At 39.2% G+C, this 27,718-nt stretch overlaps 1 protein-coding gene and 1 long non-coding RNA gene across 2 annotated transcripts in view; one reads left to right on the plus strand and one right to left on the minus strand.

Annotated features, from left to right (window-relative positions):
- LOC130707523 (cyclin-Y-like protein 1) overlaps nucleotides 1-27,718 on the plus strand; it is a 101,995-nt gene that overhangs the window by 12,290 nt on the left and 61,987 nt on the right. The window lies entirely within an intron of this gene.
- Nucleotides 23,239-27,476, minus strand: LOC130707540 (uncharacterized). Its single transcript, XR_009007454.1, has 2 exons — nucleotides 27,249-27,476; nucleotides 23,239-24,427 (listed from the first exon to the last, which is right to left on the minus strand). It is a non-coding gene; the product is annotated as an uncharacterized LOC130707540 (long non-coding RNA).

Here is a 27,718-nt window from a genome sequence, read left to right on the forward strand (position 1 = left end):
GCCTATTAATTAAGTTTCCATAGAAACAAGGTCAGAACACCAAATATAAAGTACAGGCACATTGGAAGTTTGCTCTTAATGTCTTTATTTCAGACAATTTTGTATCAGTTTCCCTGGAAACTGAGAAATACCTACTCAGATATAAAACATTTTGGCTTTTCTACAGGGAAGAATTATTTGGTTACTTAGAGAAAATCGTACATAAATGATGCTCTGTCTTGTTCTTCAGAAACATTGGAGAAGAACATGATTTCTTCAAGCCATCTCAAAAAAGTAACTCCTAAGAACGTAGTATAGATTTCAGATAGACTCAAAAGAATTTTTTACTACTTTGTCTTTAACAGTATATCTAATATAACTGATGGTAGTGTCATAATAGAAAATAAGATGCTACGGTCCTGTTATCTGATTTTATGTTTATTCATCAACTTTTCATACAGCCTTTATGTTCTGACCTTAGGAGCTTTGCTAATTTTCTGGTGAAAGGTGCTCTCTCAAGTGACCCCTACCTCCCATCCCCCTGAAGAGTGGGTAGGGAAGGAATTGGCAATATGATGTGGAAAAACCTCTGAGCAACAGATCTTTCCTTTTTTTGGTGACAGTATTAATAAACGTTTGATGTAAAAGATTTAGAAAACACAGAAAAGCCTTTCACTCACACTCAGAATATCCAGTATTTTTATTAATATTTTGGTGTTGATTCTTCCTGAACCTTTTGTATGCATATAAACATAGCACTGTGTTTATTTTACAAAGATGGGATTGTTCTTTATGTGCCACTTTGTAACTTTTTGTTATAAACAAAAGTAACGACATGAAGCTCCTGGAACTGTGCTGACACCTAGAGAGTGCTCCAGGGTGATGTATTTCCATGCAACTGCGCATAGCTCTACAGCCTGCCTTTTACCAACTGTTTACTGTGCCATCGAATGGTTGGCGCATAATTCATTTACCAGCCTTTATGGTTGAGCATCTTTTATAATCCCATTCTAATGCTTTATTCAGGGGACACAGATAAAAACGGATGCATTGTATTGATACTTCCCTATAGCATTCTGATTGTACACTTTGTCTTACGACTTAATTAAATTCATAGGGTGAGTCATTTTGTAGTAAAGGTATTTTAACATTAAATGTTCTTTTCCCAAATTAAAGTTACCATTGATTTTTCACTGAACATTAGATTTCCTCTTTTAGGTTTTCGTGGTTCTTGGTAACCTGTCTTGTGTCTTTGATTCTGAGTCACTAAACTACTACTCTAAGAGATCTGAAATTAACTCTGGTCTTAGGTGACAGACACATCAAAAGACAGCATTAGAAGAAATCTTAGATGATGTGGGAAAATTGGGAGAAACTTAACTGGTTTTGGGTACACTGAAACATGATTATTAGGCACCATTCCAGAGGCAGGACAAACAGTGGTTAGACAAGACAAAACCCGTATCCTAACTCAGGTCCTTACTTTCTAGAGGTGCCTGGGGGCTGACGACACAAGAATAACATCAGGTAGTGAGAACACTAAGAAAGAAAATGAAGGTGTAATGGGCTGGGGAGGAGGACAGTTTTACAAGGGGTGGTTAAAGACAGCTTCTCTCCTTAAGCGACCCACGAGCAGTCCTAAGAGAGCCATGTGAGGCTGTGGGAGAAGAGGCTTCTGTGCAGTTCCTAAGAAGGGAATATGCTTGATGCGTGCCAAGGACAGAAAGATGGGTGGCTGCAGCTGAGTGAATGAATGCCAGGAGGAATATGGGGGATTAAGACCTTGTATGCCTAGTGGGCCTTGACAAAAAAATATGAATTTTAGTCTCATTGTAATGGGAAACCATTGAAGGATTATATGCAGGGGAATGATGTTAATTCTTAGAAAAAGGGAAGGGGGGTAGAGAGGGTGGAGGGAGATCAGACCAGCTACTGTGTGAGAATAGACTGTAAGGGTGGAAGGAAGCAGAGAGGGAGACCAGTTAGGAGGCTGGTGCGGTAGCTCAGGTGAGAGCCAGCAGTGGCTTGAACAAAAAAGCGATATTAATAAGGGTCTAAAATAGGCTGTAGTATATAGATTGCTCTTGCATTTCATTTGATTCTCACCATGTTCTGAGTTAGGTAGTGTAGGAATTCTTCTCTTAGGTATAAATTGAGTTGTCCAAGGTTTTAAAAATGAGTATTGATAGAGAGTAGGACTGTAAACTCCAAATGCATGGCATATAGGAAGAGGATTTATTGTTGACATTATGTGAGCTTCTTTGGAATACTACCTTTTTTCTCACCCTTTTTTGTTGTTGTTGTTTTAGTGTATTAAAGTAATAAAACTTAAGAGTTAAAACAGTAACACTGCATAATGTGAAATGAAATGAAGGTAACTTGCAACCCAGAAAGGTTCTTAAAAGTCCAAGAAACTGAGTAAAGTACTCTTCAGAAATATATAAAGCCAGGTGTACTTACCTATGTGTCACCCCTCAGTCATGATCACTGTACCACTGATTGAGGATTAAAATAAGGCAAAACTGAGAACCAGGGTAGAGGCAGGTACAGAAGCAGTTGGAAACCAGAGCTGGGAAGTTGGGAAGCCAGGATTGTCAGAAGCTAGGGAAGCAGGGTCAAGGCGTGGGTGAGCCGGAGCCTGGCAGGTGCAGGAGCCTGCTGTGTCCCCTCTGGTGAGGCAGCCCAGCTCAGGGCTGGCTGGCAGGAACTCCCTGACTGCGGTGGCAAGTGTGGACTCAAAGAGATGAAGTCATCAGTTTACATGGTAATTGTGAAGATTGTAATGTTTGTATTATGAGCCATAAAACTACTACACTGTCCAGTGTAGGGATGCTCGGGCAGGTCAGTAAGTGCAGTGGTTACCGTTAAGTAAACTGGTGCTCAGCAGCTGCCCAGAAACTGCTGACGTCGCCTGTTTCTTTGGAAGATATTGAAACCAATATGGTGATATTAATCGCTTTCTGAAATATGCTGCTTCTGTCAGATGCTTTCTTGGTCACTTCCCTCTCCCTCTAATATTTTAACAAGGAAAAATCATTTATCGACAGTTGGATAGCATAGTTTTTAACACTTTTAGCCTTCAGTAGCGCATTTCATTTGTTCTAAGTTGCCTATATTTTCACACTTTTAACAACTGCAATTGAGATGGATCTTAACAACTGGTAGAATCTTAGATTGGAGGAAAAACAGTATTCAGTGTCGGTGGTGTTTTACAGGTTTCCTCTGAGGAATGTGTACATTGAGACCGAGTTTAATTTTTTTTTAATCATACTTTTTCTACATCGACCTATCATGCTGTCAAATAAGTTGCAATTTAAATTGATAATACAAAAATGATGGGTCTTAAAATACAGTTTTAATCATAACCCCTAATCATGAGCTCAAGAATATTTCTCCTGGGTAAAACATTCTTAGAGGTTTCTAAAGAAATAACTTTCGGAAGAATCCATGTAATTTCCTGAATGCACAGTAATTTCCTGAAGTCTCTAAATTACTGTGTGCGCATGTGGTGGGGAGAGGGATGAGAGGGATGGTGGGTGGTAAAGCTTTGCTTAATAGTTGGCAGTCTTACCTTTGTGATAGTGAAGAGTGTGGTAGGTTTTATCATAGTCTCCTTAGGCTCTTGGGAAGATAGTTAATGGGAAGTGCAGAAATATTGTGTGTATGTATGAGTTTACTGTCTAATGGCTCACATGTCCATTCTATAAAATAGTGATGTGGTGTTTTTCATTAGCAAAAAGTGCAAGTTATATCGAAAATTGTTAGTTATATAGGCTATAAACAAAAGATTAATATTTTCTGAAAACCTCATGCAAACTGACAGCAGTAGGGCCCTGGTGTTTACAGTACATTGAAATGATGGGCCAACTCACCAAAGTGGAAATAACACTGATAACTGTGGGAAAATGGTCAAACTGTGTAATCAAAAGAAATACAAATTAGATCTACAGTGAGGTTCCTCATTCATATCAGTAGGAATTTTTTTTTTTTTTTTCAAGTATCCAAAGCAAGGGTAGGAACTCAAAATGTCATGATTGGTAGCATTATACCCTAATGTGCCCCCCACCTTCTTTAGGAAGCAATTTAGCATTGTACATGGAGCCGTGAAAGTGATCTAACCTTTTGGCTTAGTCATTCCACTTCCGAAGATCTTTGCTAAGGAGATAAAACCATTATTTTAAAAAACTATGTACATGAAGATTTTCCTCATAATATTTTAAGAATAGAACTTTGTAAGCACCAATCCCCAGCAATAGGGGATTGGCTAAGTCCAGTATAGGAATAACACTTGATGGGCCAGTGTGTATTCATTAAACAATAAATATGCAACAGTGGGGTGGAGAGCGCTTGTTAGTAACAAGAAGACATAGATTGTACACTAATTAGAGCTTTTTTTTAATGTATAAGAAAAGCAACTAAAAGTAACGGTTGTGAATCATTGTGTGTTAATGATTGTGAATGGTTGCGTTTAATTTTTTTTTTTTTTTTTTTTTTAAGGATTTTCTTATTTATTTATTTATTTATTTATTTATTTATTTATTTATTTTTGGCTGTGTTGGGTCTTCGGTTCGTGCGAGGGCTTTCTCCAGTTGCGGCAAGCGGGGGCCACTCTTCATCGCGGTGCGGGGACCGCTCTTCATCGCGGTGCGCGGGCCTTTCTCTATCGCGGCCCCTCCCGTCGCGGGGCACAGGCTCCAGACGCGCAGGCTCAGCAATTGTGGCTCACGGGCCCAGCTGCTCCGCGGCATGTGGGATCTTCCCAGACCAGGGCTCGAACCCGTGTCCCCTGCATTAGCAGGCAGATTCTCAACCACTGCGCCACCAGGGAAGCCCGCGTTTAATTTTTAAACAGAGCATCGTTTTGTCTCATGCAGATTTTTGTTCATGATATTTGTTAAAGGAATGAGCAAGTGACTTTTACCTTTCCCCACCTTTAGTGTGATCATCAGTACTGCTGATTAACCAGGTCTCCTTCAGTTGCAAGTTAAAAGAAAATCACAGAGTTAAGCACTACTTGACCCAGGAGTTAAATGATCTCCTCAGTTCTGCTCTCCTCTGTTGATGTCTCCTGAAAAGCCTTTCCCCTCATGATAGCAAGGGGAGTGTCCAGCAGCTCAAGACTAGCTCAGGATCCTAGAGTACAGTTCTGCCTTTCTCTTTTCTTGGGAAGTCCCAGGACAGCTGTGATTGATTGGCCGGTCCTGGGTCCTGTGCCTACCTTTGAACCCCCTAGGATAGAGTAGGGAGAGTGCCAGCTTTTTTCTGGTCACTTGGGCTAAGTGTACTTTTTTTTTTTTTGCATGTTGTCATTTCTTTTATCCCAGCCTTCTTGATTTTTGTATTTAGATCTGTAGTAGCACATCTTGGTTTGGCGGGTGTGTGTGTGTGTGTGTGTGTGTGTGTGTGTGTGTTAAAGCTTGCTTCTCTTTGATTCTGGCACTTAATTTTCCTGGACTTCCATTGAAAATTGTTAAGTTTTACCATGCCATAGACACTGATAAATAATACAGCTACTTTGCAAACATTTCTGCTTACTTTTTAGATTCAAATGTAGTCTATTTACTTTCTTTTTGGTATAGGTAAGTAGTCATGAATTCTTTCGGAAGCTATAGGTTAGAGGCAGCTGTGAAAGTCTCTGCCTGCCATTTTGTGTACAGCTGAAATAATTTATTTTCCCATTGTCTTAATTTTTCAAATATGTAGGAGAAAAAAACTTTAAAATAATTATATGTGTCTTTTACATAAAAATGTTGAATAGAATATTTTCTCCAAAAGCAGCTTGATAAACTTCAAATTCAGTGAAGGAATTTTCATGAAGAACAAAGCAGTTGGTTTAGCTATGTAAATTACTAGTGCTGGCAATGACATTAAAATGGATGGCTCAGATTCCTGTTAAAACGGGAAGTCCAAAATTACTGTTCGTGCAAAATTCTTTCTGGGTGGGAAAAGGGGATTCTAGGTAGATACATTTGTGAAATGCTGGGTTAGACAGAATTCACTACTAGACTAATTAGTTTTTAATACATCAATGTGTGTATTCTTCGGATTCTCTAAGAGGCAGGGATATATTTGTATTTCACTTTGACCATCAAACCCATCTTTCAAAAACAGATCAGTTATTATGTGGTTTGGGAAATAATTGCCTTAACCATTACTCTTTATCTGAATCTTGGTCCAGTTTCTTAAACGAGTGGTTAAATGGTTTGAGATGGACTTTGCTGAGGAAGTGTCATAGGGCTTTTATGTTTGGTTGTTTGTTTTAAACAACAACCTTACTATCCTGTGTGGTAGCTTGTGCTTGTTTTGTATTTCTGCCTAAATAGAAGACGCTATCCCACGTTGGTGCAAGGTGGGCTACAGGCAGACCCACCTTTTCGTGTAGGTATGGCCAAAATTTTTTTCCAGTAGCCCTATGATCTGCTCCAGAAAGTACTCTTATTGAAGCCCCAAATTAATCATGCAGCGTGGAATGAAGAAGTGAGTTTAGCTTTGGAAATAGAGGGCAAAGTTAAAAATCACTACCATGGAAGTGTTCCGATAGATTAGAACATTGAACTTTTATGTAGTCCTCTTAAATCTGCCATGATGAATAGCCCCCAGATAAACCACAGCCAATTAAATGAGTTCATTTGTTGAATGGAGTTAGAATTAGCCATTTGATTGTCTGAAGAACATTTGCCAAAAGCAACTCACTTCGTTTTGGCATATTTGATATATTGAGCTGGTATTGACAGTAGTTGGCCACAGCATAACTTGCTTCTTGAGACTGTTCCTGGAATGTGCTAGTAATATCAGCTTTAAAAGAGGGTGACTGAATTTTTAATTGATCAATAGGAGGGGAGTCACATATATGATTCATCTAAAAATGGCATAGATTATTTAGGTGCAAGTTAAAGAAGTCTAAGACATAGCCATGGTTTTATTCCACATGTATGGAGAGTTTCTACAATTTTGCTGTTTCCCAATAGAATTTTTATATTGTGCCTTTACTAAAATTGCCTTTTTGTCATTACTAAAAGCTCTTCTCAAGACTATTAAAAGTGGTTTCAATCAATGTGTAGCTATCTTTAAAATCATGTATTTTTCTACTCAACTAAATCACCACACCTTTTTCTCTTCTTCCTCTACAGACTTAGCTTTGGAACCAAACCATTCTGACCACCCAAGAGCAAGCACAATCTTTCTGAGCAAATCTCAAACAGCTGGTAAGACAATGCTTTTTTTTCCCTGAGAAAAAGAGTGAAAACTGTTTTTGTTTTGTGTATTATAGGAGGTATTTAGAAAAACTCTTACAGTGGTTTAAATGTTTCACTTTTTTATGTATTCACTTGTCTTATTTTAATATGTTGATGATACAGTTTCCTTTAGTTGTCAGTGTTTTAGGGAGGAGAACACTTAGACTATCTGTTTATACATTTTGCCACCTCTTTATCAACATAGTCAACTGGCCACATGATTTAGATGTGGTCTATTTCTCCATGCTACTTTGTCCTTTTCCCCTTGCTCCGAAGAGCACATATGTTAAAGACAAATGATAGGGTTTAGGTCACAGTTAGGTTTTCATTTGATCAAATCAGAAAAATCAGTTATTATATATGGGAATTGAGCCTTGTGATTTTGGCCCTGTTTTACACAGTGTTCAACCAGACAAGCCTATCTCACATCCAGATTTATGCTACTCAGAACTTTTAAGCTATTCAAAACTTTCTCATCCCAATGTAGTGCTGTGCCAGGGTAATAAGAGCAACATGCCATATGGGGTTTTCCAGAAGATTATCCTCAGCATGTGAAACTCATATAAATTTCCTGTGTCCTCCTTGTTTTAAGATGAGAATCAGAACCGTAGAATTTTTTGCACTCCTGCTTGCCTGCCTGTCTTCCTTAATGTTATGTTAAATCCTAGTTTATTTGCTAAAAAGCCATACGTGACCAAGTTTTTGAGTTGATTACGAGAGCAGGAATACAAGAAGTGAACATTCCATAATATTTAAAGTGATGCAGCACCATAAAAAACGGAGGTTTGGTTTTTTGTTGTTGTTGTTTTGCTTTTTGTGTTTTTCCGTTAGATCACTGGTTTTTATAAAAGGATATAACTCAGGAACAGCCAGATGGAAGAGATGCATAGGGCCAGGCATGGGGACAGGGCACAGAGCTTTGATGCCCTCTGCAAGGGTACTACATGTTCACCAACCTGGAAGCTCCTGGGGTTTCTAACTTGCATTTTTCTCGTGTGTGTACTTGAGCCACTCATTTCTGGTTAGGATTGCTCTATTTCTCAGTTACTTCCAGAGCCATGAGCTGCTCACATGTAGAGGGGCGCTGGAGACAGTAAAAGAAAAGCTGTCCCATGCCTGTCTCTCTCTTCAGCCTTAAGGAATCCGTGCCTGTGATGCCTGTCTGGAGTTAAAGGAGGCAATGTGAGCAAGAGTGTGGCCTAAGACCCTCTTCAGGCTTTTATTCTTCTGGCCTTTGTTGGAGCAAAACAGTTTTGTGTGCTGTAGACATGTTCATTTAGGTCAGCACACTCATTTTAAAATTTACGTTTAACATAGGTTACTTTCCAGTTGTGTATTTTTTCAGTAAGGTATTTGAGTAGGTTACCATTAAGTGGTTCAGGATGCTTCCAGAGATACTGGTGCGTTCGGAGATGAGTGCCTGGCCAGAAACTGGTTCTTAGAGTTGTCATCTGTAGATTGTGGTAATGAAAGTAAGCTGTGTGTAAATGAAGCATTAGAAAATACTCCTGGCTAGTAGTTCAGCTATGCAGCAGGTAAATTTTTTTATTAGCTAAGTTTCTCACCTGGCCTAACTTGCTTTGTCCTTTTCTTTTGTAAATGGGGAGTCTTTCATTTGTACCTAATACAGAATATCTATTAGGTCAAAAAAGTGAAACTAAGTTTTTAGATTTTATTTATAGGACTCATCTTGCTGGGTGATTTAAATTATATATTTTGTTGGAAATTATTTTAAAAAATAGAATGGAATTTTATCTCATTGTGTTATTGGTAATCCATCAAATAATTAGTGACTACTTTTATTTTTCTATGGCATTTGTATCAGAATTCATCAGTTAATTTTTTTTATTCTTAGTGCGGCAAAAGCGGAAGAGCAACCATTTAAACCATGTAAGTAAACAGTTGAAAAGTTAAGAAATTAATAGTTTGAATTAAAAATATGTCTGCCATGATTCCTAAAAATATGATGGATCCAATACTGTTAGCATGGACCTCTTTTTTGTAGATTTTCTAAATCTCTATTTTCCTAATTATCAAATGTATTCAGGAAAGTCTTTGACTTAGTAGTGCCCATTTTTTAAGGGTTCTGACATTTAAGTTAAATTTCACTCATATGGTTGTAGTATAAAGATCTGCCTTAAATTCTTTTGCCTTCTTTTTTTGATCTTATTTTTTAACCAAAGTAATAAAAGTATGACAGGTAAGTTAATTTTTAGCACTGTCCATTGACTTCTTGTCATAGCAGGTGAAAGCTTAGCTTCTTCAGTCCACCATGATGTTATTTCCCTCCCTGTGTTCCCTCAACATGTATCAGTTTTTATTAAATCAGAATCAATGTTTACATTACTACGACTCTGCAAATATTGTGCATTGCTGAGCCATATAGTTCTCTGACTGTGCCTCCTCCTTGTACACCCTTCATTCTTTTTCTTCAATATTAATGAAATTGGAGCCCTTCTGCACTTCTCTAGGATAACCCAATCCCCCTTTTCCTAGCCAACGTGATCTCACACAGCCAAATGCAGTAAGCAGCTCCCTGCCCGGTCTCCCTGCTTTCACATTCTTCATTTCTTCTGTGGAATTAATTTCCTGACTATATTCACTTGCCTGTTTTCTAACAGCTATTTTTTTCCCCAAATGTTTTAACATTTGTCACATGCCTATCAAAACTATTTTCCGTCTACTAAGCCACATCTGTTCCATTTTTTTTCTTGGAGACACTTTTCCCCAATCTTTTGTCTTCCTACTCCCATATAGACTAGTGTTCCCCTAGGCCTGCTCTATGCCTCTTTTCCTGGGATATCTGTGTGAAGTCATCTGGGATCTCACATAACTCTGCTCTCTTATGTTGGATCCCCTATGTCCTAGATTCTGTTTCCCTCTTGTTATACTTCCTTGTTTTACTGGAGCACATTTTCCTGGGAAAAGGGCACAAGGGCAGAAAGTTTATAGAGATCTAGCCTCTCTGAAACTCCTTCTATTTGATAAAGTATAGAATTCTCAGTTGAAACTAATTTTTGCAGTTCTAAAGACATTTCCCTCTCATCTTCTCATTTACACTGTTGCTCTTAAACCTGTTGACATTGTATGGTACATTGTACATTACCGATTTTAGTCATTTTCCCCCATCCCTTCCTTCTCGGGAACCTTTTAGTACCTTCCCTCTCCCTGGGATTTTGAAATTTCATAATTTGGTTTGGTATAGACCTTTTTTGTGTGTTTCTTTGTTATTCTGTTTTTTTCTTCCAGGTTCCTATTATTCAGATGTTGGAAGTCTGAGACTTACAAGATCGCTAACTTTTTTCCCCTCCTGCTTTGCATTTTGTCTTTTTGTCCTGCTTCCTGGAGATTTCCTTGACTGTGCTCTAATCCTTCTATTGAATATATTGTTTTGTCTACCTTATTTTCAATTCATAGAGTTCTCTTATATCCTGTCATTCTTTTTTTCACTGATGCAATTTCAAGTTTTCATTTGCTCCGGAGTTTTTATCACTCCCATCAATTCCTTCTTCCTGTTTTGTTTTGTTTTGTTTTAAAGCATCCTTATATTTTATTTTATTTATTTATTTTTTGGCTGCATTGGGTCTTGGTTTCTGCACGTGGGCTTTCTCTGGTTGCGGTGAGCTGGGCCTACTCTTTGTTGGGTGCGTGGGCTTCTCATTGCAGTGGCTTCTCTTGTTGCGGAGCACAGGCTCTAGGGCGTGTGGGCTTCAGTAGTTGTGGCTCATGGGCTCTAGAGCGCAGGCTCAGTAATTGTGGCGCATGGGCTCAGTTGCTCTGTGGTATGTGGGATCTTTCTGGGCCAGGGCTCGAACCCGTGTCTCCTGCATTGGCAGGCGGATTCTTAACCACTGCGCCACCAGGGAAGTCCCATTCCTTCTTCCTGTTTTGATCTCTTATGTGTTGGGGGCTTCCCTCAAACGTGTGATGGTCCTTGGCTGTTAAGATCTAATTGGAAGCATCACTTGGACAACTCGTTAACTGATGGGCCTCACTGCAAGGATTTGGGGACCACGCCTCTGAACTCTGAGCCTGCCTTGGGTTCTGTAAGACAAACTGGTTTTCTTGTTCCTGTCCTAGTCACTCTCTGTAGGTACCAAGGTTGTGCTTCCTCTGTTCTGCCATGTCAGTTACCACTCCTTTATCTAGTCTTTTCACCTTTCAAACATTCAAAATCATCTGCTGTTTATCCTGTCTTATGTATAGCTTTTTTAAAAAATGCCTTTAATTCTAATGAGATGATATCTGAAAGAAGGGGGAGAGGAAATAGATTTGTGGTCAGTCTACTCAAACTTAGATTTATTCTTTGAATATAGGTTCTGAGTTTGAAGTTTAATTGAATATAATTAACGATATTAATTCAGACAATATTTTTGATTATACCTATAATTAGAATATTATACTTTTCTACTAAGGCCTTGAGTATGAATTCTATTCAAACCACTCACCCTACCATATTGTCCATTAATGTGCAACATAGATGGAGTATTACAGATTTTTCAGTTAAAGTCATTGATTCTTTTTTTTTTTTTTTTAAAGTTTTACTTGATTTTATTTATTTATTTATTTATTTATTTATTTATTTTTGGCTGTGTTGGGTCTTCGGTTCGTGCGAGGGCTTTCTCCAGTTGCGGCAAGCGGGGGCCACTCTTCATCGCGGTGCGGGGACCGCTCTTCATCGCGGTGCGCGGGCCTTTCTCTATCGCGGCCCCTCCCGTCGCGGGGCACAGGCTCCAGACGCGCAGGCTCAGCAATTGTGGCTCACGGGCCCAGCTGCTCCGTGGCATGTGGGATCTTCCCAGACCAGGGCTCGAACCCGCGCCCCCCGCATTAGCAGGCAGATTCTCAACCACTGCGCCACCAGGGAAGCCCAAAGTCATTGATTCTTAATAAACGTATCCAAAACTTGTGAAAAGGGGGAAGAAAAAAGTGAACTTCAGCTTTATTCTTTTTTTTTTTCTTTTTTTTTCATTTATATACTTTTATTTGGGAATGTTTAAATCAATACAGAGAAAACTAAATCTCAGAGACACTGAATATCATTAGTTTGGATATCATTACTTTATTATAAAAGAAACACGGAAATTATTTACAGGATGAAAGATTTCAGAACTTCAGTGGCAGCTTCACGTGATGCCATTGGGGGAACGGGCAGCTTCACGTGATGCCATTTCAATAGTGACTTATTTTAGTCGACATCTTTTCCAAGAACGTCACCATCTCTAAATAAGAAAGAATCCTTGTCATCTAGAACTACTTTGGTGCCTCCATATTCTGGGAGAAGAACTTTATCTTTTATCTCCAACTTTCACACTAACTGGTTGAATCTCTCCACCCTTTCCTTTAGAGCCTGATCCAACAGCTACTACCATTGCTTGCAATACTTTTCCTTGCGATTTTTCTGGAAGCATAATGCCTCCTTTGGTTACAACTTCGGGTGCACTTCTTTCAACTAATACTCGGTCAAAGAGGGGAAGAAACTTTCTAAATGCCTGTCCTGCCATGACTCGGGTTGCCGCGCTTCGTACTCTCGCTCTCTCCAGCTTTATTCTTTTAATGGGTTAAAATCAGAGGCAGTAGGCACAGTGGGAAGAGTCATTGGGTGGGGGCGGGATTTCAACAGGTACTTGACCTTTAATGATAAGCTTTGAGGGTTGTTACTTACTAGCCTCCTAGGTATGATTATTTTCTAGTCTTCACCATTAAACCTGAAGTCTACTAAGCAACCTTTCCCCTTATAAAGATTGTAAAAGTCCATGTATTTTGTCCTTAGTGCTGAATGAAGATAAATACTCTTCTTCAGTGACCAATTGAAATAATACCTATGAACATTAAACTGTCAGTAGTGTTTTTTGCTACTTGTTGTTTTTTTTTTTGTATTTGCATTTTATACCCTTATGTGTGTCAGTGCAGTTTATTGAGGTTGTGAGCCAGCAATGGTAAGGCTTTAATCATAAAGGACAGTTATCTTAAATTTTCAAGCAAGATGAGAGGAAAGTAATCTGCTGGCAGCTAACATAGCTAGGCTTTGCTCAGAGGCTTCAATTCTGCCATCCTTTAGTGAACACTAGATGCTGGAAAGTTTGAATAGTTTCAGGAGTAGGCCTGTGGAAGTGTTTCTTTTGTAGGATCGAGCCAGGAGACTGTAAGTTGCTGATACATTAAATGAGCCCCCATAGGACTATAGACCACATCTAATTAAAAATTTTAAATGTTTTAGCAGTAATATTTCCAAAGACAAATCAATATACATTCATAATAGAAAAAAAAGTTTTTAATAGAGGAAAACAGGATAAATAGCACCCAAAGCTCTACCAACTAGTCTATATTTTGGTACATTTCCTTACTATTTTTATTCCCCTCATATATTTAGATTTTTGGTCAGAATTGACTTTTATTACGTGTAGTGTATGTCATATTATACCCTAATAGTAGTGACCTTAAAAGATAACCTGCTTCGTTTAGAATCAAAGTATTTGAATGAGTGAATTTTCATTTTTCATGCTGTATCTGTTTTTTGAGATTCTAAAATTACACATTAACCAAATAGCTTAAGGACCATATCAGAGTTTTAGTTTAAAACATTTCTAGCTTGAAGGAGAACTTAGTCTTCCAAATAGTGATACTTTTCAAATATGTTACATCTAGAACTTTTTGTTAATAAGGAATAAGTGGCTTTGCATAAAGCATCTGAAACAAGCAAAATGGTGTTTTATATATGCCCTTTGGATATTTCTGATGATTGGATACTGGCAATTTTTATTTAAATGCTCTGTATTTTAAAAAGCATCAACTAGATTTTCTCCCTGCCTCACCTTTCATGTATTTGTGGAGGACATTGATGGGAGAGTGTGACAGCATGGTGAAAACTATTTTATATTAATGGGAGGAAGGAAGGCTCATCTGAATTAGTAAACAAACAAAAACCAAAAACAAAACCCAGCTTTAAAATTGTTTGTATTCTGTGGTATTAAAGAATGCTACTCTTCCTTCCAGTGGCTTTCAGTGATTGGGATTTGGTTATTGGCCTTACTTTAAGGAAGAGAGTTGTCCTAACATAGTTTAGGCCATGTTAGTATTTGACTATTGCCGTGTTCATGGGCTCTTCACAAATAAATGGATACTTCTAAAGTGTTTTAAAGATAGTTCATTCTCTAGAGGGTCTCAAAAAGTTCTTTGTCACCTATCCAACACCACTGTAGATAAATTCTCACGAATTTGTATCTTTAGTAAGATTTACCTCCAGTTGTAACTGATCTTAAATAATTTCTCAAACACTTGTTGAATCCTAATTTGTCCCAGATTCTGTGCTCAGTAGCTGGAGGTAGGAGAAGAATCTTCCTAACCTGGAGAAGCTTGTTTACTAAAGAGGGTGGTACTATGCAAGCAGCTGAGACCATGGAACAGTTGGTAAATTAGACGTGTGAGTGTGCAGAAAGTGAGAAGTGTTGTGGTGTGCCTGCTGGCAGAGGGATCCTAGAGGAAGATGGGGTCAAGCTTGCTGGGACAGGAGGAAGAAAAAGGCACTGCAGGCAGAGAGCAGCATGGGTGAGGCAGGAGTGTCAAATAACACGTAGAACCGAATTAGTACAAGTTTGCAATGAATGGCAAGTATTCTCTGAGGTTCTCACTTGAGTAATGTAATGGCAGTCTTACTTAAACATGAAGTGAGAAGTTAAATTCTCAGAGTTGTTTTATCCGTTTTTTTTGGATGCGAGAGAATCTTCAAGCAGTACCTTTTTGTCCTCCAGATAAGGAAATTGAGGCCCAGAGAGACTTATGGCCCCCAGCTTTTTAGTGATAGAGCAGCCCTGGCATGCCCAGCCTCTGATTCGAAAACGTTTGTTTCGTCACACTGTCTCCCGAACTAATACATTTATTATTGGTGTTCATCTACTGCAGTGAAATGCTCCTACATCGGTATTATAGAAAGCATTACGTTTTATTGTAGTAAATGAATAGAAATAGGAAATCTCAGCTGCATTTCATTGCTTAAGGAAAAAACCCTGAAATCTTATTCTAAACTTTTTACATTATTATACAGGTAATTTATAATAGGTGCTTGCCAGGTTTGATTATAGGTACTATATCAAGGCAGCATTTTATAACCCATTTCTCAAAGCTCGTCTGTGGAAGTCAGAGTATAGAGGTTTCCCATAGAGCTGCACATGACATCACACTCAGGCAGTTCATGGAGTGTAAGAAAAATCTTAATGCTTTATCGTTTGACATTTTAACCAAGGAAAAAACACTTTATAGGTTTAACTTACTGTGACATTTTCTTCTATTTCCCTTCCCCTTCAGGTATCTCCAGGGCAGCTTACTAAAAAGTATAACTCATGCTCAACAATATTTCTAGATGACAGCATAGTCAGCCAGCCTAATCTTAGAACCACAATAAAACGGTGAGTACAACTAGGTTGCCAAGGGCTGAGTGACAGACCCCCTTATCGCTAAAAGCATCCTAGCCATACATAATTTCATTCATTTGAATTGTCCTTTTCAGTGATCAGGTTAAAAAACTGGTGTCAACTATATATTGATTTCAAGGACCTAAATATGAATTTTCAGTTTCCATTTTAATCTTAGAGCGCATGATAGAAGGGAAAGCCAGTTAGCAAATAAGAAATCCCAGAAAAAGTATAAATCTTTATTTGACGCATCTCTGTTGTTAAGCCATTGTTGAACATAATGAGAAAGAGAGGTACTTTTTATTGGCTATTTCTAGAAAAAATTATTTCTTTATGAGTTGTAGTCCTCAAACAATGTATACTACTTTGGAAGCTACTCTTAGAAGAAGGAACAGCTTGTCCCCTACTGGCACCAAAGCGAATCTGCATTTAAATTTAATTGGATTTTGTCAGATTTATCCCACTGTGCATTTTTTTTTTTCCTGCACTATTTCTGTATGAAATTTTACTTCTCCTTCCTGTCCCCCAGAGAGGGGGAGAATATATCAAACCAGTCTTAAGAAATACACACTCAAGCTTAATTTCTTTGTAGATGAAATTTGTTCAACTGAGGTTTTAACTTAATAGACACATTTAATTTTTGTTTATATATATAAATATATCTCCAACACACTGTATCAATCACAGCAGAGAACAAGAAAAGAGGTGAGGTTTCGGAAACATGGCTGTGGTCAGGCTTATACTTAAGGAGACACGAACAGTGTCATGATGATGGAAACTGTTCTTTAATTTCTGGGAGCACCTCATAGTCCACAATTGGAGATGCACTTTCAAAACACCCTAATGATGAACCTTTCAAGCTTATTTAGGAGAAAAAAACCAAACGGGATGCAGAGCTTCTTGCCTCCTCCCTCGCGGTTGTCCACGAAACATTAACATCTCCTTAGGATATGAATGTTGATTTTCCAGAACACAGTTTGGGAAATGCTATTTGAAAATATTAATGTCCTTATCCTTAATTTTATTTGTTGTCTTAATTTTATAAGCTAATTATATTTTTAATTGGTTTTTAATGTGCCAGCTTTTTTTTTAGCTATTTAAATGATCAGTAACTTCTACTTTAATTAAAGACAGCAAGTTCACAGTCATAATAATGTAACTTTCCTCTCTTGCTTACAATAATAGTTGCAGTCAAATCATGTTTCAGCAAAAACTGAGCCCCATCTCTAAAGTCCTGAGTTTGGGCACTTATCACAGAATCACTGAATGTTTTTATTCAGCCAAGACACTGAATCTGTGGGTACCAAAACCACTCTACTTTGGCTAGAGTCGCAGCTTCTTTTGAATTCAAAAGAGTCTGATGTCCAGTATATAATTCAAAAGTACTTTGAAGGCTAACCTTGCTCAGGGACTTCCCTGGTGGTGTAGTGGTTAAGAATCTGCCTGCCAACGCAGGGGACACAGGTTCGAGCCCTGGTCTGGGAAGATCCCACATGCCGCAGAGCAATTAAACCCGTGCGCCACAACTACTGAGCCTGTGCCGTAGAGCCCGCGAGCCACAACTACTGAGCCCGTGTGCCACAACTACTGAAGCCCACGCACCTAGAGCCCGTGCTGTGCAACAAGAGAAGCCACCACAGTGAGAAGGCCGCGCACCACGACAAAGAGCAGCCCCCGCTCTTGGCAACTAGAGAAAGCCCGCGCACAGTAACAAAGACCCCATGCAGCCAAAAATAAGTAAAATTAAATAAAATTAAAAAAAAAAAAAGATTAACCTTGCTCAGACAAGTAGGTTTCATCCTTTTTTTTCCCGACCTAGTCTAATTTTTGGAAGTACAGTAAATTTTAATTTGCTCTCATTAAGTTTTAAAAATGATCATTCATCACATTCATTATTGGTGAAATAAAGGTTTACTGAGAAAATTAATAGGGCCAATTGGCTTTTAGGAATGATTTTGAAAATGTTTATCATGGGCTTAGTTTTCAGTGGGGTAGTTGTTCTCAGTGGGGTAGGTGAGCCTTATTAGTATCACTTATGCAACTTTTCAAGATATATGTTTCTGGATGCACAAAGTCCACCCGCCTGCCCCCGCCTCCAAGACACAGTGTCTGTGTGTCTGTCTGTCTGTCTCTCTCTCTCTCACCCACGGACACACACCTTCTGACAAGATGGGGAATGATGTGAAGCATGATTATATGGACAAAAGCATCCCGAGTGATTCTCCGATCTTAACCCTAACTCATTCATCCCTAAACTTTGCTGCACGCTGCAGTCATCTGGGGATCTTTAAAAACAGTCCTGATGCCCAAGTCATACCCAGTGCCGGTTAAATCAGAACATCTTGAAGCAGAAGCCAGGCAGTTTTTAAAGCTTCTCAGATGATCCCAGTGTGCAGCTGAGCTTGGGAGCCACTATTTGGTTAGAGGGCAGGAGAAAGAGAACTGCTTCTGATAATTAGTGGGACCTTAGGTAAGTCAGTTTTAAACCTTGGTTCCCTTATCTGTAAAATGGGTTGTTTAATTAAATGTCATCTACGGTTCAGTGGTCCTTTCCATCATAAAACTTCTAATGCTGTGATTTTAAAATCCATTTGAAGATGAAACTTTGAAGCACTATAGAAGTATCCATCTCTGATGCTAACGGTGTTACAGACCTTTATACAAGTGCTAAGATTCTATAGACCTATTATAAAATTCAGATTTGCCTTCCCTCAATTATTTTGAGTTTCATTTTAGACACTGAGAACAAAGGGGAGCATATAACTTAACCAGAGAACCCCTTTGTTGCCTAATATACAACATCTGTGAATAACTTAGGAATATAGTAACTTAAAAAAGACTACCGGGCTTCCCTGGTGGCGCAGTGGTTGAGAGTCTGCCTGCTGATGCAGGGGACACGGGTTCCAGCCCTGGTCTGGGAAGATCCCACATGCCGCAGAGCAATTAAACCCGTGCGCCACAACTACTGAGCCTGTGCCGTAGAGCCCGCGAGCCACAACTACTGAGCCCGTGTGCCACAACTACTGAAGCCCACGCACCTAGAGCCCGTGCTGTGCAACAAGAGAAGCCACCACAGTGAGAAGGCCGCGCACCACGACAAAGAGCAGCCCCCGCTCTTGGCAACTAGAGAAAGCCCGCGCACAGTAACAAAGACCCCCATGCAGCCAAAAATAAGTAAAATTAAATAAAATTAAAAAAAAAAAAAGATTAACCTTGCTCAGACAAGTAGGTTTCATCCTTTTTTTTCCCGACCTAGTCTAATTTTTGGAAGTACAGTAAATTTTAATTTGCTCTCATTAAGTTTTAAAAATGATCATTCATCACATTCATTATTGGTGAAATAAAGGTTTACTGAGAAAATTAATAGGGCCAATTGGCTTTTAGGAATGATTTTGAAAATGTTTATCATGGGCTTAGTTTTCAGTGGGGTAGTTGTTCTCAGTGGGGTAGGTGAGCCTTATTAGTATCACTTATGCAACTTTTCAAGATATATGTTTCTGGATGCACAAAGTCCACCCGCCTGCCCCCGCCTCCAAGACACAGTGTCTGTGTGTCTGTCTGTCTGTCTCTCTCTCTCTCACCCACGGACACACACCTTCTGACAAGATGGGGAATGATGTGAAGCATGATTATATGGACAAAAGCATCCCGAGTGATTCTCCGATCTTAACCCTAACTCATTCATCCCTAAACTTTGCTGCACGCTGCAGTCATCTGGGGATCTTTAAAAACAGTCCTGATGCCCAAGTCATACCCAGTGCCGGTTAAATCAGAACATCTTGAAGCAGAAGCCAGGCAGTTTTTAAAGCTTCTCAGATGATCCCAGTGTGCAGCTGAGCTTGGGAGCCACTATTTGGTTAGAGGGCAGGAGAAAGAGAACTGCTTCTGATAATTAGTGGGACCTTAGGTAAGTCAGTTTTAAACCTTGGTTCCCTTATCTGTAAAATGGGTTGTTTAATTAAATGTCATCTACGGTTCAGTGGTCCTTTCCATCATAAAACTTCTAATGCTGTGATTTTAAAATCCATTTGAAGATGAAACTTTGAAGCACTATAGAAGTATCCATCTCTGATGCTAACGGTGTTACAGGCCTTTATACAAGTGCTAAGATTCTATAGACCTATTATAAAATTCAGATTTGCCTTCCCTCAATTATTTTGAGTTTCATTTTAGACACTGAGAACAAAGGGGAGCATATAACTTAACCAGAGAACCCCTTTGTTGCCTAATATACAACATCTGTGAATAACTTAGGAATATAGTAACTTAAAAAAGACTACCGGGCTTCCCTGGTGGCGCAGTGGTTGAGAGTCTGCCTGCTGATGCAGGGGACACGGGTTCCAGCCCTGGTCTGGGAAGATCCCACATGCCGCAGAGCAACTGGGCCCGTGAGCCACAACTACTGAGCCTGCGCGTCTGGAGCCTGTGCTCCGCAACAAGAGAGGCCGCGATAGTGAGAGGCCCGCGCACCGCGATGAAGAGTGGCCCCCGCTCGCCGCAACTGGAGAAAGCCCTCGCACAGAAACGAAGACCCAACACAGCCAAAAAATAAATAAATAATTTAAAATGAATATCTGCTTTAAAAAAAATTGTCTTTAAAAAAAGAAAAAAAGACTACCTAAGGACTTGTATCTATCTGTTCATTAATACTTTATTTAAAATAATTTGGAAATACCTGTCATTAATAGTATACTGTGTAGTATTATGCTGTATTATTAGCACTGCTTATTTCAGGATAGCTAGACCTATCATCAGTTTTGTGGCTATAAAATTTTGCTATTAAATTTTCTAGTAATTATGTAAAAGTGATTTTAAATCATTTTGGTATAGAGCACTTTTATTATTTACTTTTAGGGAAATAATGGAAAACGGATGGGTAGGTGGATAGCGAACTAAATCAACTGAAATGCAGGGGCTAACAAAAAAACCACACACACACACACACACACCCCCACACACAAACAACTACTATATGGCTTAAATTTAAGCATGTGTATAGATAGATATAACTTGTACAGGACAGAAGGTTTTGTGGGTAGAAGGACAAATGACAGGGGAAATATGTAATAATTTATATATTATAATAATCAACCAAAACATGCCTTCTAACAGCATATCTAGCATTTTGGGTCTCCTAATTTTGCTAAAAGCTGAAGAACCTAAAACAAGGGGGAAAGCACCCATGTGGTACTGTTCTGAATTCGAGGATTTCGGGGCCACTGGGCCTCTGGAAGGTCTTCCCTCCTTGCTAACCCCTTTTTAAAACTGTCTTCAGGCCTGATATGATAAAAATCAGTTATTACAATGTATTTTTTTTTCCTCCACAGTATGACCTTAGCAATATATTACCACATAAAGAACAGGTGAGCTCTTTTAAAACCTATCTTGTTATTCCAGCTAATTAATTTACAAGGTATCAAGTTTAGTGTTAGGTAATAACTATAGATGTTACTGGCATAAGCTTTTATTATTAGAGTGCTTTTATTACAATATAGAAGTGAATCATTTATTTTTATCTTAGGACCCTTAATTCTTAGGTTACTGAGCATCCCAAAGAGTATTTGTTTATATGGGTTATATTGATAATTTACTGTATTAGAAATTGAAATTGAGAATTTAAAAACTTAAATCCATTGTATGTTAAAACAGGGTTTGCCTTAGCACTATTGAAATTTTGAGCTAGATAATGCTTTGTTGTGGGGTGTCGTCCTGTGTGTTATAGGATATATAGCAGCACCCTTGGCCTCTACTCACTAGATGCCAGTAGCACCTTCTTCCCTCCACATTACGACAACCAAAACTGTCTCCAGCCATGGCCAGAAGTCCCCTGGGGGACGAAATCACCCCTGATTGGGAGCCCCAGTGTTTAACATAAGTCATTTTTTTTTAATGAATAATAACTATTTTCCACAACAAAAAATATTGAGAGAAAAGTATCTCCTTAATAGAAGGCAGCTGATTCTCATATCTATTCTGTCTTCAGTCATTTGTTTTGAAGAAACAATATGAAGAAGATCCAGCCGCTTGCAGATACATAGTTGGAAAAAGATGTATTTTTAAAGCCTTCAGATAATTTGGTATATTCTTTGATACTGTACCAAAAGTCTGCATGTGCTAGTTTCTTAAATTAGTTAAAATGGAATTCTAAATCATATCAATGAACTTGTAATAAATACTATGTTAAATTAATACCCGTTGATCTGTCATGCATACTGAGTAGATCTTTTTACCTGTACCTGACTTTATAATATTATACGTTGGTCATTTGGAAAGTATTGGTTCACATTTCTTTAGACAGTGTCAAAAACTCACTTTTGTTATTGGTATCACCACCAGTCTTACCAGAAAAGTCTTTTAAGTGTTGAGAAGTTGTCAAGTTCACAATAGAAGGTAGAAGTTTTCCAAAAATCCTGATATTTTTAGCTTGATGGCTTGAATTTTATCATTGGCAACAAATAACTTTAGAGTTATTTTCCTTGAAGTGACAGGCTCACTTTGTTCATTTTTGAAAGAATGACTGTGTCAGTTGTACATTCAGATAACGATGGTGTTCGATGAAAAAAGTGTTTCAAATAAAGATGGTGTTCTATGAAAAAAATGACTTACCGCCAAGTCACAAGTGCTTTTCCTTAACACAGCCATATTTCAGTATGTAAAAGTGCTTAATGCATACTTTCCACTTATTCAGAATATTAAAAAGAAGGACCAAGGTTTAAGAACACTATTAATTTTTACTCTTTTATCAAGGATGTTCTTAAAGCAGATTTTTAACTGCAAGTGGCAGTGAATAATTGAATGACTTCTAATTCAGTTTGGTACCACTGCCTTGATTCATGCTCAGAAACCAGCAGTTTTACCCACTTTTGCTTTTATACATCCATAGCAAATGTCACACAATGTGAAGGGCAGGTAGTGTCTTAGTATTCTTATAAAAGCAGTTTTGACCTCTTGGGCCTCCTGAAGGAGGGGATAGGGGAGAATCCCAGAGGCCTGCAGACCACATTTAGAGAACCGCTGTTCAAATGAGCGCAGTGTATTAGTGTGGTGAAATTTTAAATTAAAAAGCCTGGTTTCTTTTAAAATAAAAAGACAATTACATTTTTAACTCAAACTATTTAAAAGAGACAAGAAGAAATACACAATAAGAATATACAGAACTAAAGAGAAAAAAACGGGAAAAAACCATGAATCTCATATTCACATTCATTGAAGTTAGAAGAATTTATTGCCCACCACCACTGCTTTATAAAATGTTCTTGCATATTCCAGTGTGAGGTTAGAGGAGTGAAAATATATTGGTTTACTAGCATTGCCTGTTAGGGAGGGTCAGTGCTTATAGAGGCAACTCTGGCTGGTTGTTGTAGAAAAGATTTCACAGAACTTGATGTGCTGAGTAAAAATAGGTCAGGAAACCTTTCTAAGGGTGGAATCCAGGAGAAGAATTGATAAAACTGTTTGCTTTGTTGAAGGTTAAGCTTCCTCTACCCCTCTCTCTACTCCTAGCAGATATTTTACTAAGATAGTAACTCCTGAATTAATTTTTTAAATACACATTCTTATTTTATAGAGCTGCAGATAGATCCTTGGATATTTTTGATGAGAGATTACATCCATTCACAGTAAGTGTCAGTTTTATTGAAGTTGTATTTTTCTCTTATACAGTTGTGTTTATTTCACGCTGATTTGCTTTGAAATTAATTACTAGAAGAAAATTACTTCCTCCAGCTCGAAGTCAAATTCATCTTCCTTTAAGTCTTCTTCCCCACGCCATGTTGTGTCTAGTCATTTTCCCGAAGGCGTGTTGTCTAAGGGGTTGATGGATATGAACCGAGTTGCACTTTGTATGAATAGTGAGCAGGTAAGTAAACATACCCAAGTAACAGAAAATGTATCTTTTTAAAGGATGATTTTCCCTAGCATCAAACAATATAAATATTTGTAAATAAACCTAATATGATAAGGCCTGTAAGAAGAAAATTAGAAAACTGTTTAAATTTTAAACGAATTAAAATGACAAAGTTTTAAAATTCACTTCTTCGGGTGCTCTGTAGCCACACGTGGCTGGCGACTGCTGTACAGGACAGCGCATTCTTAGAGCCCTATGGTTACAGGACACTGGGAATGTGTTTTCAAAGTTGATGACAGAAAAGTATGACATATGGTGATCAGCAAGACTTCTGAGCCTAAAAATATTGGGTTGGCCAAAAAGTTTGTTTGGTTAGTGAATATATTGTTCAATAAAATGCTTGGTGAAAATGAAAACTGTGTCTTTTATTTGTACTTAAAACCAAATGAACTTTTTGGCCAACCCAATAGTTTACATTTGGTTAGAATTCTGTGGGGAGGAACGTGGAAATACATAAATTCTCTGCGGTTGTGCCTGTATTTTTCTTTAATGAATGGTGGTGAATACTGGATCACTGTGGTATTTTAGGATCCCATTGTTTATATTTAAAAGACTACAAGACATGTCACCCAATCAAAATTATTTTAAGGGGCACGTGGGCCCAAGTGTGAAGACTGCTATCTTAAGGGTACTTTTAAGTATTTTTCTTCCATGGATACTTAAATTGCATTTTTTCTCCTTTCAGCGAGAAAAGATTCCAGAGGAATACTTCGAGCATGATCCTGAACACGAATTCATTTACAGATTTGTTCGTACTCTTTTTAGTGCCGCACTGCTAACTGCTGAATGTGCAGTAGTAACTTTGGTAAGATATTTTTTCTTTCATAAAGCATCTGTAGAAATTTCTGTCTTGTACACATGGTATGGTCCTGTTTTTCCCAAATGAAAGTAGGTTCCTGAAATGATCATTAGAACTTTATTAAGAGAAAGCTATCAAAAGAAAGTAAAGTATACACATTTGAGCTTTAATAATCATTATGATTTAAAATGTTGCCATTGCTTTTCTCATCACAAAACAATTGCTATTAAAGGCAGCAGGAGAGATTTCTGGTTTCTCCTTCCACACCTGAGGGGACACATGCACGCACAGTGCACACACAGACGACGCATGTTGTGGTGGTAGGGCGGGGCAATAACTGAACGCTCTGGTCCACAGGCAGAAACAGGTTCCGGTTAGTTTGAAGCTGAGTCCCAGACTGTACTGCCTAGGCAGTTCTGATGTGTGTCCTGATTGAGAACTACTGCCCTCAGTTCTCTGTTCCTTGGGTAATGGATAATGGTGTTAACCATCCCTGCTGTCCTCTTATTGCCTGCATGTGAAGTTGCCCAGGACTAGGGTGCCAGTAGGACTTCAGAAGGCTTTACTCTAGTTAGCCTGCTAAGCTACAGCTGTGTAAGGACCTTTTTGTCATCCATTCCTAATTCCTATGGTAAGATTTTATCATTTGAATAATAAATCATATTCAAGTGAGAGGTAGTTGGGATTGTTTTACTCCTCCCTATAGCAAACCTGTAGGGGGGAAAGTCAGCTGCGTGGTCTGCAGGGAAGGAATACTTAGGCCACTCACTGCCTGCTCCTATCAAGGCAGAATTTAGGACAGGAAGCTTGTCCTTTTGAAAAGAGACCCCTCAGTGGGTACTGGATCAGACACAGGCCTTTTCTTGGAGCTACAGGCCACTTGGAGTGCTTAGCACATGCTTGAGAGAGGCAGGAATGGTGCTTGCATATGGAGAGCTAGGAAATGCAGGAAGGAGAGTATTTGGGTTGGAAGAGGGGCATTTCTTTGTAGACAAGTTAAGCTTGATGTACCTGCGAGACAGCAGAATGGCAGTGTCTAGTAATCATTTGAATATATGGGATTGGAGCATGAATCTGAGCTAGAGGGAGGGAATTAAGTGTAGCTGTTCAAATGCAGAGAAAGTATGTAAAATAAAAAGTGGGTAGAAGATAGATCTGTAGGGACTGTCAGCACTTAAGGGACAGATCCCCAGAGGAGTGGCTACAGTGGTAGGAAACCCAGCAGAGAACCCTAAGAGGCACCAGGAGAGGTTCAAGAAGGAGAGTATGGTCCAAACGCTAAATGCTACCAAGAAGTTGCTCATGTCATAAATACCATGTCACTGAATACCTACTCTGTGTCACTTTTCTACATGTGGGGGGTGGAGGAGAGAACAAGTTGGATAAATAAAGTTCTTGCCTTTATGGAGCAAGTGTGGAAGACGTAATTTTTTTTTTTTTTTTTATCGGAGTACAGTTGATTTACAGTGTTGTGTTAGTTTCAGGTGTATAGCAAAGTATAAGTGTTTTTTTTTAATGAGTGTTTTTTAAGAGATGACTATTTCAAGTAGTGGTCAAAACCATGAAGAGAAAGCAAGGTAAAGGGATAAAGTGATTAGAGGGGCGTACTAGAAAGCTCAGGAAGAGCCTCTTTAAAGAGGTAATGTTTGAACCCAGGACCTGGCTGAACTGAGGAAGATCAGGTACGCTGGCATTACGGGCAGAGGGGACAAGTGCAAGGCTCTGAGACAGGAACTTGTTCTGTGTGTTCAAGGAAAAGCAAGGTGGCCATTGTGATCCGAGCGGGGAATGAGGGAAAGAGCATAGGTGATGAGGTCACGGAAGGACAAGGCCTTACCGCACAGGGCCTCGTAACTTGCAGGCCACGGGAAGAAGGTATTTGTTTGATGGGAAACCTCTGGCAGATCTGGAGCAGGCGCATAAAGTACTCTTAATTTAAGAGGCTCTCCTGGCTGCTTTGGGGAGAACAGACTGTAGTCTGTTGGGAGGCAGAGAAGTTAGGCAGTGGCAGCGATACAAGTCAGAAGTGACAGACAGAAAAGCGGTCAGGGTACCAGTGAAGGTAGAGATAACAAGAAGTTCTAACAGATTGGAGCAGGATACACTCAAGTGCAGGTTTTTGGTCTCAGCGACTGGGCGTGTGGCAGTGCTCTTTCATTTATGAGGGAAGGCCTGGGGAGTGGAGCTCTGGGACGAAGAGCTCTGGGTTGTTTGTGTGAAGGCACCGGTGACCACGGCAAGAGTAGTCTCTGTAGAGTGGTAGCAGCAGGAGGCTGACTGAAGTGGGTTAAGGAGAGGATGGGAGATGAGGAGCTGGCCTCAGCCCTGAGGACGCCGTCTAGGGGCAGTGGGGGACAGGCTGGGGACATGGAAGCATTCCCACTGGAGGAAGCCTCTGACAGAGAGGGAGAAGTTGTTCAAAAAGAGACTAACTGTGGGCACAGTGCTCTGCAGAAGTGAGGTGGGATCAACTGCATTCATAGGAGAGTTAGCTTCAGTGAAAAGAAAGAAATCTCGCTTCCTCCGAGACAGGAGGGCAAGTGGGATAAATGAATATCGGCACGTGTACCAAGTTTGCCAGTACAAAGGTGAGAGGAAGTTGAGAGATTGCCAGTGTCGTTTCAGTGCCTCTGATTAGTCCCATAAAGTAGAGAGTTGAACCTTGCGGGGAGAGTCGTTCTTAGGGTACTAGAGAGTGCTGAGTTCTTTGGGGAATGGGAGCCGAATTTCACTAAGAACATATAATCTCAATACCCGTGTTTGAAAACACAGTAGAGTTTGGAGGGCATGGGCGAATCTGAGCTGTCAATCTGATAACCCTTCAGAGAGGAAACAGACTCTTTAAAAACTGGACATTTTTCTTTTTGTCAAATGGCATATACACTCTTCTACAGAGGTAACAACAAATCACAGCTTACCTCTCTAATCTTTGCTCAGCTGTTAACTCCATCCAGTTCTTTGTAGGGTAGACATTTGATACATGTAAAAGAAACCATGAAATCATCTCACAAACCGGCAGGTTTAGAGGAGCCCCAGGGATACAGACACAGGCAGGTCTTCCCACCTTAAAACCAAAAGAATTGACTAAGCTGCAGATTATGTAAGACAGAAATGAATAATGAAATGATAATGGAGATGTGAAAAATTGGGGATCTGAAAAGGACTACCCTTTGTATGCATGTGTGTTCCTTAAAAAGGCACTAAAATATGGGAATACTTGCCAGCTAGCTGTCAAGCCCCTTTGGACTGCCTGTCCTGCTGTGCCACGCAGCAGCCACTGGGAGGCTCTCTTGACCACCAGTTTTTATCTTCAAGTTCATGCCACAAAAGGACTGGTGACTCTGAAGAGAAGGTAAAGATGTGCTCAGTCTGACCAGAATTTTACACA

The sequence above is a fragment of the Balaenoptera acutorostrata genome, chromosome 3, assembly GCF_949987535.1.
Source record: "Balaenoptera acutorostrata chromosome 3, mBalAcu1.1, whole genome shotgun sequence".
NCBI classification, from domain to species: Eukaryota; Metazoa; Chordata; class Mammalia; order Artiodactyla; family Balaenopteridae; genus Balaenoptera; species Balaenoptera acutorostrata.